This window comes from Mercenaria mercenaria, chromosome 11, assembly GCF_021730395.1.
Source record: "Mercenaria mercenaria strain notata chromosome 11, MADL_Memer_1, whole genome shotgun sequence".
In the NCBI taxonomy this organism is placed as follows: Eukaryota; Metazoa; Mollusca; class Bivalvia; order Venerida; family Veneridae; genus Mercenaria; species Mercenaria mercenaria.
Genome location: NC_069371.1, coordinates 2,157,438 through 2,170,970, shown reverse-complemented (window position 1 = coordinate 2,170,970; position 13,533 = coordinate 2,157,438). Strand labels below are relative to the sequence as shown.

At 36.8% G+C, this 13,533-nt stretch overlaps 1 long non-coding RNA gene across 2 annotated transcripts in view; it reads left to right on the top strand.

Annotated features, from left to right (window-relative positions):
* Positions 1 to 13,533, top strand: part of LOC123531898 (uncharacterized) — a 35,682-nt gene that overhangs the window by 19,412 nt on the left and 2,737 nt on the right. For both annotated transcript variants that reach the window (XR_008366237.1, XR_008366236.1), the window contains exons 8-10: positions 914 to 1,028; positions 1,610 to 1,661; positions 4,488 to 7,000. This is a non-coding gene — a long non-coding RNA (uncharacterized LOC123531898). The remainder of the gene's footprint in view (positions 1 to 913; positions 1,029 to 1,609; positions 1,662 to 4,487; positions 7,001 to 13,533) is intronic.

The following is a 13,533-nucleotide window of genomic DNA, read 5'->3' as shown; positions in this document are numbered from 1 at the left end:
AGGATCATGAAACTTGATAGGGAGGTTGTCATGACTAGCAGATGACCCCTATTGATTATGAGGTCAGTAGGTCAAAGTCCCAGTGACCCGGAACAGTTAAACGATTTCCGGATGTTATCTCAAGAACGCTTGTGTATAGGGTCATGAAACTTGATAGGGAGGTTGGTCATGACCAGCAGATGACCCCTATTGATTTTGAGGCCAAAGGTCAAGGTCAAAATGACTCAGAACAGTTAAACGATTTTCCGACAATAACTTGAGAATGCTTGGGCTTAGGATCACGAAACTTGAGAGGGAGGACCAGCAGATGACCCCTATTGATTTTATGGTCAGTAAGTCATGGTCAAAATGACCCAGAACAGTTAAACGATTTCAGTATGATAACTTGAGCACACTTGGGCCAAGGATCACAAAACTTAATAGGGAGGTTGATCATGATCAGCAGATGACCCCAATAGTAGGTCAAAGGTCAAGGTAATATTGACCCAGAATAGAGTAGAACTTTTGTGTACATTTACCAAATAATTTCTGTTCCTTGTGCAATTACTTAAAGCATCAAGGGAGGCATTTCGTGTTCTACGAGCTCTTGTTAACAGTTAATGGTGCTGTCCAAATTGAACGATGAACAATTAAGTTCATTATAGAAATTTAGCACTGTAAGGGCTAACAACATGAATATGTTTGTGTATCAAATTAAAGTGAAATGAAAATTACTCAGTCAGCAGAACCTAATGATCTTTGTCTTCTAAATTAACTGAGAAAAGTCCTTGCCAATATGAAAAGAGCATTTTATTATTGTGTCCAATTTTGTAATCTTTTTATGGAATGTACTTTGGATAATTAATTTAATATATTTTTATAATATTGGTGTTATGTATTTTTCTAATGAAAAAAAATAATTACGCTATTTCAGTCTCTGTTTAGAGCCACAACAATTGACATAGCCAAGCCTGTTTGGAACAGGAGTAAACACATTTGAGCAGACTGCTGCCAGCTCTGGTTTTGACGGTTTTGGAACATCGCAAGGTGTAAGTTATTACCAAATCAGGCCCCGCACAGTTAGCTCTATAGGTGAAGCACAAGACTTCTTCCAGTCAGGATGTCATAGGTTTAGAATCCTGGTGTGATGTATCTTCTTCATGATAAGTGACTTAAGGCATTAAATCAAAGGTCATTCATCTTCCAGTTGTTTTTATTAGAGAAAGTTTTTACTTGCTTAAAGAGGAAAAAGAAAAATTTCACATGTATAAGTTTGCCACATTCTAAGTTACTGCAAATTAAATAATAAAATTATTGCCATTGTTAAATTTAAGTCTTGAGGTTTAGACTTAAAACGTGAATGAATATGATCCCCTTACTCACTGCCTGGGTAAATGAGCTGAAGATAAGTACATATTGAGACTGAATTTCTGTTGGATGCATAAAGATACTTCCATGGTAAGGAAGAAAACTTTTGATAATCTAAATTGGTTAATGATAATGAGAAAAAGTAGTAAATCAAATCTAACCTTACACAGAAAATCTATTGTAGTAACTGCATTATCTGTCAGTATCTTTGTACTGGGATATTTTATGATTTTATTATTTAAATCATAACTTGACATTTCAGGGTGGATTGTTTGCAAGCAAACCTGTGTTTTGAGCCCAGACAACCTCAGCTGGTAAGTTTGGAGGATTTGGTACCAACTCTTACACAGGGCCAACCTTTTTGCTACATCTATACATAGAGCTCTGAATTCAGCATGTCAGTACATGCGATCAGCTGTTTAGACGGAATAGAAGCTATGACTACCTTTTTGCCAAACTATTCTCTACACCCCATACAGGTTTTTGATTCAACACTGCAACCACTTCATCTTGATTTGGTGGAAGTAAGTTCTCATATGATACATGGTTACAGCCTACTTAAAATTAACATCAAGCTAAAAATAGATACATAAAAGATATTGTATGCAGGTATTTAGTTTGGGCCGATTTGATTTAGCTCTTTTATAAAGAAATTTTGAAGCATACATCAATCCAACTTAAGTCCACTTTTGGGAAATTTAGTTGTGGTGTCATATGTGGATATATGCATTCTTATACCAAGTGAGCTGCTAGAACCTGTACCACCAGACCGTGGTTTCCCAGGGATATATGACTGTGTTAAAGAGAAATTTACCTAGAGCTGCTTGAAAATCAGTTACAGATGAAATAAAGTTCCATTTATGGCGAAGTTGACAAACAGAGGCTATTCTCAGCAATGACCTTTTTTGTCTTTACCTTGTAGTTCTGCAGGGGGATAAAGTTTTATGATATTGGCCTTCAGGATTTTGAATATTGAAGAAAGTGCAGTCTTTCAACATTCAAAATTTTGTGGATTTGGTGATAACATATATTTTCTGATAATACAAGTTTGAGAAGACCTTGACCTTCAGACATAAAAGTATGGGAATTTTACTGCACTGTTGCGATTAAATTTCATGGGTTTACAGCGTTCGACACTAACTTTTTTGCCAGGTATCCCGAAGGAATACCTGCTGGGAAATTTAGGAATCCCTGCTGAAAATTAGGAGTCCCTGATAACAAAATGTGGTAAGAACATGAAAAAACTAAAATCTAACAAACACAACTGTTTACAGTACTACATGTATTTTATTTCCACTTTAATTCCATTTTACATCAATGACAACAATAGCTTGTATGACTTTTGCTGTAAAAGAATAATGTCATTTCTGTGCAAGTCCTCTTCCCCCTCATCTTCACTACCATCGCACTCCTCTGCCATTTGTTGTAGTTCGTCTAAATGTATGCCGCCTAGTTCATTCCCCCTTATAACCCCCTTACTTGTAATCATTTTTTTTGACATAAAAAAAAATTCCGAAAGGTCTCCCTTAAATAAAAAAAAAATTCAAAAAAAAAAAAATGTTCCGACCTACCTACCCTAATTTTTTGAGCATGTTACCAGATACAAAGATTTTTTAGGCCTTATTAATGCAACTCCCACAGACTTTATCTAAAACTAGTACATTGGTCATAACAGATTTTCTTAAACATTTCATATTTTAGTTGTTTTATTTTGCACATTGCCTAAATGTGGGTGGGGTTTAGTGTTTGCATGCTTTTATTATCAGCAAATTCTTCTAAATAAGAGCTGCTTTGGCAACAGTGATCATATTTTTCATAAATGCAGACGTTTTATTGGCTTTTTATTTTAGTTTGTACTAGAAAAATCTTGTAAGAAATAATAAAAATGTTCGAAAATGTCGGTCTAGAAAACGAGTGACAAATACGAAAAACAAAAGTAACAGTTAAAGTTCTTGAAAAGATAACTGTTTTAACTTTATTTTCTCATCATACCACGTATAATTTCTGCTTATTTAATTTGTTTTGCCCAAACAAAGCCTCGGCAATGATAATAAATTTGTTATAGACCGGCTCATGTAATCGTATCGAGCACACAAAATAATGGTACAAACACGATAATCTAAGGCTGCATTGTTTATCAATTAACTTGTAAACATTGATCAATAAACACCTTTGATAATGACAAGGCATATTGTACTAAATACCGCGAGATAAGCACGTGTCATTTGGCGCGTGGCGTGACTGACATCTGTCGGTAGCTAATTAACATACGACGCTCCGCCTACTGCCATATTTCCGCTTGTGCCGGCGAACAATATGGAAATTCACTGGGATTTTGATTGACAGGGGGCAGAACTATCGAACTTGGAATGCATCTAAGTAAATTTCCGCGAGTCAAGCCGACGCACGTGCCGTAATTTATGCGGGTAAAATACGAGTTTTTCTCGATTTTCGCGGGTCAAAACCGGGGACCTCGGGTTAACTGAACACACTGGCTTAGCAAAAGACCGATGTTTGAGCGAACAAGACTGGGGAATTTCATTTTTTTAGAATCATATTTTATCTGAAAATCAAGAGTCCCGACAGAACACCGAAATTGTGAACTTTAGGATCCCTTGCGGATTTTTGGTGTCCTTGGGATCCCGGGACACCGTTAGTGTCGAACGCTGGGTTTACTCAACCATGAAAGCCATGAAAATTAATCCCCTACAAGAATGCATGATTTCACAGTATACGGGGGGAATGAGCTCGGGAACCAGTATGTTCGGTGCTTCTGGCCACAGCTGATTAAATGAGCTTGGGAACCAGTATGTAAATTGATGTAGTTTAACTGACTCAACCAGCAAGTTTCCTTTTTTGAAAGAGTCAAGTTTCATGCTCATACAGGCTTATTTCCTAAAACAAGCCAAGATGTAATAAGTAATATTTATATGATGATGTGATGAAAAACTGTTAATTTCTTGAGGTCAATGTAAAATGTAAGTTTGTCTTGTAATTTCAAATGTCTGGAATCAGATGTGTTGATTATAACTTCCAGAGATAAATGAATACTACAACAAAGAAACTTTATATGACAGTTGGGAATTAAGTTAAAGAAGATGAAAAAAATGATACACATATCTTCTTGTTTTATCTTCCAGATTTTGGGTCATTCAGTAGTGCAGCTTCTGATCTTGGCAGTACAGTTCCCAAACTATTGGACGATAAGTTCATCTTTCGTATTTCTACTTTTCATATATTAAATATATATGACTGAAGGCTACTGACTTTTAACCACTTGCCCTTCACCATCCTGGACTCGGAACCCCTCGATGGATTGTAGAATTTCCTGTTAGAAGTCTGGATGGCTAACAGAATAATGATGGTTCTGTCAATATACTAAACCAGGTGATCACCAAGGTAACCATGCCTGAAAAACTGCTGGGAAGGGTCCCCTTTTGCTTTTCTTACTGCTATTAAAATCTCTAATGCCACCATATAACCTTATCAAAGAAAAAATATATAATGATGACATAAGATAGTTGAATCCAACATAATTATCATTTAAAACTGATATATATGTACTGGATGCAAAGCATCTATTCCTAGATACCTTCCGCAGTTGTAATGTAAATTAAAACAAATTGTTTATAGGCGATACTATAGATATGGCAATTTAAACCTGGTTTGACATACAGAGTACAATTATTTTTTGAATGACTGCTTAGTTTTTAGCTCACATGTCACAAAGTGACAAGGTGAGCTTTTGTTATCGCGCAGTGTCCGTTGTCCGTGCGTAAACTTTTGCTTGTGACCACTCTAGAGGTCACATTTTTCATGGGATCTCTAGAGGCCATACTTTTCAGTGGATCTTCATGAAAGTTAGTCAGAATGTTTACCTTGATGATATCTAGGTCAGGTTCAAAACTGGGTCACGTGTCGTCAAAAACTAGGTCAGTAGGTCAAACAATAAAAAAAACTTGTGACCTCTCTAGAGGCAATATTTTTCAAAAGATCTGTATGAAAGTTGGTCTGAATGTTCATCTTGATTATATCTAGATCAAATTTGAAACTGGGTCAACTGCGGTCAAAAACTAGGTCAGTAGGTCTAAAAATAGAAAAACCTTCTGACCTCTCTAGAGGCCATATTTTTGAATGGATCTTCATGAAAATTGGTCAGAATGTTCACCTTGATGATATCTAGGTCAGATTCGAAACTGGGTCACATGCCATCAGTAACTAGGTCAGTAGGTCAAATATTAAAAAAAAAACTTCTGACCTCTCTAGAGGCCATATTTTTCATGGGATCTGTATGAGAATTGGTCTGATTGTTCATCTTGGTGATGTCTAGATCAAGTTTGAAACTGGGTCAACTGCGGTCAAAAACTAGGTCAGTAGGTCTAAAAATAGAAAAACCGTGTGACCTCTCTAGAGGCCATACTTTTGAATGGATCTTCATGAAAGTTGGTCAGAATGTTCACCTTGATGATATCTAAGTTCGAAACTGGGTCACATGCCTTCAGAAACTAGGTCAGTAGGTCTAAAAATAGAAAAACCTTGTGACCTTTCTAGAGGGCATACTTTTGAATGGATCTTCATGAAAATTGGTCTGAATGTTCACCGTGATGATATCTAGGTCAAATTCGAAACTGGGTCACGTGCCATCAATAACTAGCTCAGTAGGTCAAATAATAAAAAATCTTGTGACCTCTCTAGAGGCCATATTTTTCAATGGATCTTCATGAAAATTGGTCAGAATGTATCTTGATGATATCTAGGTCAGGTTCAAAACTGGGTCACATGAGCTCAAAAACTAGGTCACTATGTCAAATAATAGAAAAAATGATGTCATACTCAGTTCAAAACTGGGTCATGTGGGGACAGGTGAGCGATTCAGGACCATCATGGGTCTCTTGTTTGTATTGATCATACATTTATATTTAGTCACATTTCAATGTATTTCTAGGAGCATGAACTTGTATTCACTTCTTCACTGAGTGACAAACGAGTGACGTGAATTATGTTCATCAGACATTTATGTTGAAGTAACAAACAAAAACATAAATATTTTATGCCTCCAAACAGATAGGTTAAAGTCATTGACTTCAAATGACTTGCTTCTGACATCTTTTGGACAGAGTCCTGCTCTGGTCATCATGACTTCTTATATGACACCAGTACTGGTTTTTCCAGGAAGTGGACTCAAGAGTGGTTACAATAAGCTTGAAGCTTTCATTACAATTGAGCTAAAACAAATTAGTATAAACTAAACTAAGGAAATCATCGAGTTGGCTTGCTGGAGCCTGATGGTTTCACCCATGTGTCCACTTATGCATAAATAGTGCCTTGACATGCTCCCTTTTCTTCCTACATTTACGCTGTCGAAACTTGAAAGTTGCTGTATGACCTGAAAAGAAGTCAACAGATATATGTCATAACATACATGTAATTACAATTAAATTTCCACAGGACAGCAAATCAAGCTGCAGTCAACCAGACAGCTCAGCTACAGCAGACAGTGCTAGCACTTACACATTCTCTTTACGGTGATTATCCACTTTTCTGGAACATTAAAGAGAGTCCAAACGGTAAGATGTTCTGAAACCCACAAACCTGGTGGCACAGAAAGCCATTCTGACTAATCAACAAAATGAGTCCAAGACCTATGGCAGAGGTATAGTATGTTAGTAAATTATGAAGTAGTAATAAAATATTTCCTTGATAAAGACACAAAAAAATGATTTTAGAGGACAATGTAAGGATTGGTGTATTAAAAAAATGTAATAAAAGTTTGCAAATACTGCCAGTTTCAGAATAGCGCGCCGATTCAGTGTTTGCATCATACTTATTTAGTGACTGACTGATATCGATTTTTTTATTGTGAGTGGCTAATATTGTAACCATCATTTATATAAACTCCGCCCAAGACGCGAGTCAAATTAAACTGAAAATGTATTTATGGCTTTTAAAATGGATGATATTAAAGTTTTTAGCCATATCTCAGACTTCAAAACAGACGATTTTTACGTGCACTCGGACTGATTACATTATGGGACTGATTACATTATGTCTGTAAAACTGAACTTGATTAATTCTCCTGATCATTTCACGTATACATTAGAAGTATTTTTTTCCTGTCACCAATGTACATTGATTTCCTTGTAACAAGTCGATAAAAAATAATGTGTATTTTTAGCTCACCTGAGCAATGCTCAGGTGAGTTTTTCTGATCGCTCGATGTCCGGCGTCTGTCGTCCGTCGTCTGTCGTCTGTCGTCTGTCGTCTGTCAACATTTAGCTTGTGTATGCGATAGAGGCTATATTTTTCAATTAATCTTCATGAATATTGGTCAGAATGATAACCTTGATGAAATCTAGGCCGAGTTCGAAAATGGGTCATCTCGGGTCAAAAACTAGGTCACTAGGTCAAATCAAAGAAAAACCTTGTGTATGCGATAGAGGCTGTATTTTTCCTTTAATCTTCATGAATATTGGTCAGAATGATAACCTTGATGAAATCTAGGCCGAGTTCGAAAATGGGTCATCTCGGGTCAAAAACTAGGTCACTAGGTCAAATCAAAGAAAAACCTTGTGTATGCGATAGAGGCTGTATTTTTCATTTAATCTTCATGAATATTGGTCAGAATGATAACTTTGATGAAATCTAGGCCGAGTTCGAAAATGGGTCATCTCGGGTCAAAAACTAGGTCACTAGGTCAAATCAAAGAAAAACCTTGTGTATGCGATAGAGGCGGTATTTTTCAATTAATCTTCATGAATATTGGTCAGAATGATAACCTTGATGAAATCTAGGCCGAGTTCGAAAATGGGTCATCTCGGGTCAAAAACTAGGTCACTAGGTCAAATCAAAGAAAAACCTTGTGTATGCGATAGAGGCTGTATTTTTCAATTGATCTTCATTAATTTTGGTCAGAATGATTGCCTTGATGAAATCTAGGCCGAGTTCGAAAATGGGTCATCTCGGGTCAAAAACTAGGTCACTAGGTCAAATCAAAGAAAAACCTTGTGTATGCGATAGAGGTGGTATTTTTCAATTGATCTTCATGAATTTTGGTCAGAGTGATTACCTTGATGAAATCTAGGCCGAGTTCGAAAATGGGTCATCTGGGGTCAAAAACTAGGTCACTAGGTCATATCACGTAAAATCCTTGTGTATGCGATAGAGGCTGTATTTTTCAATTGAACTTCATGAATTTTGGTCAGAATGGTACCCTTGATGAAATTTAGACCAAGTTCGAAAATGGGTCATCTGGGGTCAAAAACTAGGTCACTAGGTCAAATCAAAGAAAAACCTTGTGTATGCAATAGAGGCGGTATTTTTCAACTGATCTTCATGAAATTTAGCCAGAATGATTACCTTGATAAAATCTAGGCCGAGTTCGAAAATGGGTCATCTGGGGTAAATAACTAGGTCACTAGGTCAAATCGAAGAAAAACATTGTGTATGCAATAGAGGATGTATTTTTCAATTGATCTTCATGAAATTTGGTCAGAGTGATTGCGTTGATGAAATCTAGGTCGATTTTGAATATGGGTTATCTGAGGTCAAAAACTAGGTCACTAGGTCAAATTAAAGAAAAATCTTGTGTATGCGATAGAGACTGTTTTTTTTTCAATTGATTTGTATGAAATTCGGTCAGGTTGATTGCCTTAATGAAATCTAGGTCGAATTTGAATATGGGTTATCTGAGGTCAAAAACTAGGTCACTTGGTCAAATCAAAGAAAAAACTTCTGTATGTGATAGAGGCTGTATTTTTCAGTTGATCTTCATGAATTTTGGTCAGAATGATTGCCTTGATAAAATCTAGGTCGAGTTTGAACATGGGTCATCTAGGGTCAAAAACTAGGTCATATCTAAGAAAATGCTTGTTTTATCGCAAGAGACCAATTTTTTGGTCCAATCTTAATGAAAATTGGTCAGAATATTTGTTTCCATGAAATCACTAGGTCAAACATGTTTTACACTGTTACGGAGTGTTTCTTAGGTGAGCGACCTAGGGCCATCTTGGCCCTCTTGTTATCGCTTGGTCAGGGATCTAAGTTTTCAGTAGTAATTCATAGCCTGATGGGCATCACTTTTCATATTGAAAATTATATTTTTAGATTTAGACATCAATGCCCTGTTTACATACATTACTCAGGTTATAAAGGTGATAGCTCTAAGCATTTCTGTGTGTTTGGTAATCCAGCAAACATGCGATTCTGAAGACATGCTTGAATTAAATGAAAATTTTTTTTCGTACTTTGAACATGTATTTAGGTCCTACGTATCAATGATTCAAGTTCCGGTCATGTAGCCATTCTTCATGAAGTTAAAAACCTTAAGTGATGGGTTGCTTCATTTGGCTTTAATAGCAAATTGAAACTTGATTCGGGATTCATGACCAAGTAAGTCTCCTTGCCAAGAAACTTGCTCACGATGGAAATGTTATTTTCTTGGGTTTAACGCCAGATTTCAACAATTCTTCCTTGATGTCGGATGGTTAGTTTACTTAATTAAGCATCACTCTTGGAAGAACCAGTACTAGACATCATCTCCGTAAGAAACTGCCAACTTTCTCACATAAAGAAGTATGGTCGGTAGGAAAGCTCGAACCCGTACCCCCAACACAATCATTGAGAGGTAACATTGATTTCAAGACAACGACTTGGGAGCAGTCAGACTATGGATGGGTACTACAATTTGGATTCTAGAAATCACACGGCAGAAGTCGACATAGAACTCTCAAGTTAATTAAGGGCGATGGAATCAACTGACAGCTTAGTGTTATCTCTATACTTTTTCCATTTGACTTGAGTATTCTTGACATCGCATACCACATGTAATAATATATATTTTTACATATTGAAAACTTTTCCAGTGAAATTCTAATCGATTTCCATCCTTTGCTTTGGTATTTTACAGATTATGTTGTAAATACAAAATAGATTCTATAAAACTTACATGTCTCAAAAGATTTTTTGATTTAAAACTGTGATAGTAAAATTGAACCTCTATGTTCACAGCGTTTGTAAAAGGTGAACTTGCTTATACTTTGCCTGTCATAAATACTAGTTTTTAACGATCGTACCATCTGACCATAATATGCATTTAATCAGAATCACATGTGCTTTTTAACCATTTGTGGTGGTGGTGGGGGGGAGGGGGAGGGTTATAGGAATGGTCTCCGTCCGACCTTCTGTCCATCCTTCCATCTGTCCGTAACACTTTCGTGTCCACTCCATATCTCCTAAACCTCTTGAAGGATGATCATGAAACTTGGGTCAAATGATCACTGCATCAAGACGATGTGCAGAACCCATGAGTCAGCCATGTCAGTTCAAGGTCAAGGTCACAACTGAAGGTCAAAGGTTTGAGCCTTCGATTTTGTGTCCGCTCTGTATCTCCTAAACCCCTTGAAGGATAATCATGAAACTTTGGTCAAATGACCACCTCATCAAGACAATGTGCAGAACCCATGAGTCAGCCATGCTGGCTCAAGGTCAAGGTCACAACTCAAGGTCAAAGGTTTTAGCCTTCCATTTTGTGTCCGCTCTGTATCTCCTAAACCCCTTGAAGGAATTTTATAAAACTTGGGTCAAATGATCACCTCATCAAAAGGATGTGCAGAACTTATGAGTCAGCCATGTTGGCTCAAGGTCAAGGTCACAACTTAGGGTCAAAGGTTTGAGCCTTCCATTTTGTGGAATAAACAGCATCCAGGCAACCTAAATTAACCCACTTGAAACCTGGAAGACTTGATGTGGTAATCAGACTCAGATGGAGGTATAATTATAGTGACCACATCACTTTGTATTTTTACTGACAATCAGATTACATTGCATCGTAGGAAAGGAAATGTGTATTAGATTTTTGAAAAATGGCTGCGTGTTTATCAGCCCCATTTAGTAATTTTTGAAGCAAAAATGAAAATAAAAAAAATGCCAAGACTACACGTGATTTACTCGGTCGCACTCAGTGCACATTGCCCTCTTTACAGAATTGTCTGATACATATGTGTAGAAGAAAGGAATAACTGAACACAGGCTCTCCAGCCGCTCCTAGTTTTTCCTAGTTTTTCTAAAATGCTCCTAGTATTCCTAGTTTTTCATTTGCAGCACTCCATTACTTATTTATTTATTGGCGTTAAAAATCAATAGCATAAAACACAATAACAAAGACAATAAATGTAATATCACAGCATATAAAAACTACCTCAAAATTTTGACCTAAAAATGCACCAGAGGCCTCCATTTCGTGCCTGTATTTCAAACATTTCCAGGGGTAGAACCCCCTGACCCCCACCCCCTAAAATGAGGGCTGTACAGCCACAAATAAATGGAAGCAGAGACCACCATTTCATACCTGCATTTCAACAAAATTTCTTAACCCCTTTAATATTGGTAAATGCACCCCTCCAATACCTCGCTAGGGTTCTCGGCGGTGATATCTTCATTCTAGACTGGTGAACCCCCACCCCCACCCAGTCAAAATTTCTTTATATCTTATATGTAAGGTAATTGGATAGAACAACAGCAGCAATGTAACACTTTATCTGATAATACCTCCTAGTTTTTGTTTCAGTATTCTTAGATTTTCCTAGTTTACTGCTTGAAAAAATCATAGTTTTCTCCTAGTTATTTCAAATGTATTGCTGGAGAGCCTGTGAACAAGACTTAGTGCTATAATATAACAGTGACCTGAAAGCATGTTCAACAGAGTGACATCGGTCATAATTGGCGTACTAAAATAGCAATCAACATGACATCTAAACTGGACAATAAAGATTTTTATTACAAAATCTAGTGCATGATCTTAGGTTTCTATTCTCTGTGTAACAAGAACGAAATGCAGCAAGCTGCGCTCTTAACCCTTGCCCTGCTAAATTTCTATAATGAACTTGTCCATCTTTCAATTTGGACAGTACCATTAAATGTTAAAAGGGGTGCTTACAAAAAAGATACTAACTGAATGGCGAACAGTGCAGACCATGATCAGACTGCACGGACATGCAGGCTGATCTTGGTCTGCACTGGTCACAAAGGCAGAAGCACTTGCCACAATCAGGCTAAATGTTGAAATAGAAGAAAGGCATTATACATACATGTACTAGGTATTACCAGACATTCACGATTCTAGGGACAAAACTTTTAGTTGTATTTTAAAAAGATACTGCATGTAATTTTAAATAAATATTGCCAAGTTTGTTTTGTCACAATTGAAAGCAAAATCATCATAAAGAACCTTATAGTTCAATGTGGAAACAAACATCGATAATAAGCGGTATTTTCCACGTTTGAAAAAAAATCCATGACTGACATCCATAGATATAATACGAAGACTAGATACATCAATTCAAAATAAATACATGAAACCAGCTGTGTTGTATTTTGTGAAGAGTTGCTATAAATACAAATCATACACATCAATGTCGATCTTCAGACAGTTCAGATCGATAATGTAAATAGTTTTAAGTGTATATGTTGCGTATGTGTACATGCACGTAAATATATTGTAATGATCATGCAGGATTATCCTGAAATAAACTCCCGCAATATTTCACTTTTGTAACTAACATTTTACAAGGTTGTTTTCCACAGCAACCAATAGAAATATACGTTTGGGTGGAGCGAACTACAAGCATCATCAAATTACCCTCTCAGCGATCACTAGTGACAGCTACGTCATTTACTACCTGGGTAGTACTACCCATTTACTACCCATTCGGTGAGCTTTTCTGAAATTGGCAGTATAGGTTGTGCGTTTTCTGTCAACACTGTTAACAATCTAAAGGCCACATTTGTGTCTTTATGAAACTTGGTCAGAATGTTTGTTTAGATGATCTCTAGGTCAGGTTTGAATCAGGGTCATGTGGGGTCAAAAACTAGGTCACCGGGTTAGATCAAAGGAAAAGCTTGTTAACACTCTAGAGGCCACAGTTGTAACCCATTTTTTATGAAACTTAGAATGTTTGTATAGACAATCTCTAGGACAGTTTGAATGTGGGTCATGTGGGGTTAAAAACTAGGCCAGTAGGCCAGATCAAAGGAAAATCTTGTTAACAATGTAGAGTTCGCAGTTTAACTTGGAAATTCATTAGATTTAGTCAGAATGTTTGTCTTGATGACCTCCAGGTCAAGTTTGAATCTGGGTCATGTGGGGTTAAAAACTAGGTCATCAGGTCAAATCAAAGGAGAAGCTTGTTA